Genomic DNA, 2,566 nt, shown 5'->3' with positions numbered 1-2,566 from the left:
TTTTTTAAAAAAAAAATGTTTAAAGAATTACTTTATTTAACTTTATTTATTTATTTTAATTTGACCAGAGAGAGAGAGAGAGAAAGGGAGAAAGCAAGCCACCAGGTCCAGGACACGAACTGTGGTCATCCATGTGGGAGTCCAGTGCCATTAACCACCACGCTACCTGCTGGTCCCAACCTACGAACTTCTTATGGTTAAGAGATCAGATTGAAAAAGAATACTGGGGAATTCTTCAGTTTCATCTGTAGTTTGTATCTCAAATTGCCAGCTCAATAAACCAGGGGAGGCTTAAAGGAGTTATCCAATAACACTGAGTCAAGGAGTGAGACATTTTGAAATAAAAATATCTGAAAGAGTTGAAGAATGTACCGAGTGTGTACAATGGACTCCCTAATGTGGACCCACTGTTAGCACTAGAAATCCACAGGCTTGGGAGATACCCTCCACCCCTAAGCTTATTATATGATAAAGAACAAGTCAGTGCACTTAGTCTCTGAAAGCAAACAGATCCAAAAATGAAAAGGCAGAAGCAATCACCTGGTCCCAAAGTTCATAAAGCAGGCACTCTAACCTCGCATGATGCAAGAAGCATGCAGTCTCTTCTGAGCATCTTCTGTAACGGCACAACTTCTTTTCATGAGAGTTCTGCTCCCATGACCCAATTGCCTCCCCAAAGTCCCATTTTGTAATGCCATCAGCTCTAGTATGGTGAAGATTTCAGTGTACGAATTTAATTGAGGAGTGAGCACAAATATTTATATCAGAACAGAGAAACAAAGGAGAATGAAAGGAGGTCCGGCTCTCAAACTGTCATTGGCCATGTGAGCGTCCAGAGCCTCAATCACCATGCTACCTATGGGCTCCATGGGTATTTATTTTACTGAGTAGCTTCAGATTAATTTTTTGATCATTAGACTCTCTCTAAAATCTCACCACCAGTTACTAAATTTAAATCCTTATATTGGCAATTTATTATAGAATGGTCTCAATGGCTTTATTTAATGTGACAGCAGCATTTCTAAAAAAGAAAAAAAAATGAAATCACTTACCTGACCCAAACAAAAATCGTATACAAAGATGTTTATCTATTTACCTATATAAATTATTTCCTGAATGACTACTACACATCAGAAGCTGTGCTATAATCTTGGGGAATAAAAGGGTGAAGTTCCTCAAAGAATTCAGTGTAGTATGCAAGACACATAAAATTAAGACATTTACAAAAAAAAAAAAAGGTGTGCATTATTATAAGATGTGCAAGCATAAGCGGCTGAGAGAGGAGACAGAAAGGAAATGTCTACTTCTTCCTGCCTATCTCTACATGTTGATTTGTCAACAGAACCCGTCCCAAACCATGTCTGTTGCTCAAGCTCCCTTCCTGCTCAATTCTACATCCGTGTCAAGGTGCCAAGGCCCACACATCCGGCCATGGAAAAACTGTCCATCCAGTCATACCCCGTATTATTTTGTCAGTTGTATCACTTAAAATACTCTCTGGGGTCAGTAAGTGGCATGGTGGTTGAGGTGCTGGACACTCCCACATGGTCAACCACACTTTGAGTGCTGGACCTGGTGGTATACTTTCTCACTTTCCCTCTTTCTCTGTGTGTCTCTCTCTGGTCAAGTTAAAATAAATAAAAAAAGTTAAATAGTTCTTTAAAAAAGTCATACTGTCCAATTTACCCCAACTCAAAATCCTTAGTTATATGTCTCATATTTTCTATTCCTTAATTAATAAAATAAGCTCACTAACTTTCTTCAAAATAAGTGTCTTCTGATACTTTCTTCACTCTAACCCCAGGATTTTTTCTTTTTTGATAAAAAAATTGAAATATATTCAATCACTGTATATCATTACAGCTTGCAATAAGTTTTCCCAGCATAAATATCCTGTATATTAGTCCAGTTAAAGATATTTTTATATACATTGTCATCAACAGATAATTTTCCATTTTTGTGTCCCTTAAATGTGTTGCTTCTTTTTTCTCCAGAAGGTAAACTTAGTTGTGTTCAACTCTGTTTTTTCCTGCCTGGATTCCCTATGGTCTGCAGAATAAATATCTGCTTCATCTCTGATCACACTTCTAACTTTACTTTTTCCTTCTTACGTATTAAACTATAATCTGAGATTATATCTTTGGCACATATATGAAGCAAGCATTCTTTGAAGAACTTTTCAAACAGCTTTTCTCATAACTTAGGTTGTCAACAAATAGCACTGCAGTTTCGATTTCCACTGCATCAAATTGCAGTATACACATTGCAATTACAAATTCAGAAATATGGCATGCCTAAATAGTTATGTAATTGATTGATTAAGTGATCTAATTAGAGCTATCACCACCTTGGTCTTGAGCCTTTTTGTCCACATGATCTCTTCCCTAGAATCAGGAAAACATTCCTAGAAGCAAAGCTTCTCAGGGAGCTATCACTTACAGATAACCTTCGCAGCAGAAATATAAACATTATGCTACAATAACTGATATAAACAATTATAAAGTTCTGAGGCTTGTTCTTTAGAATTACCTATTTTACTTTATTTATTATTATTATTTTTTAATTT

Source organism: Tupaia chinensis, unplaced genomic scaffold, assembly GCF_000334495.1.
Source record: "Tupaia chinensis unplaced genomic scaffold, TupChi_1.0 Scaffold000447_1, whole genome shotgun sequence".
Taxonomy (NCBI): domain Eukaryota; kingdom Metazoa; phylum Chordata; class Mammalia; order Scandentia; family Tupaiidae; genus Tupaia; species Tupaia belangeri.
Note: the sequence above shows the minus strand (reverse complement) of the source record.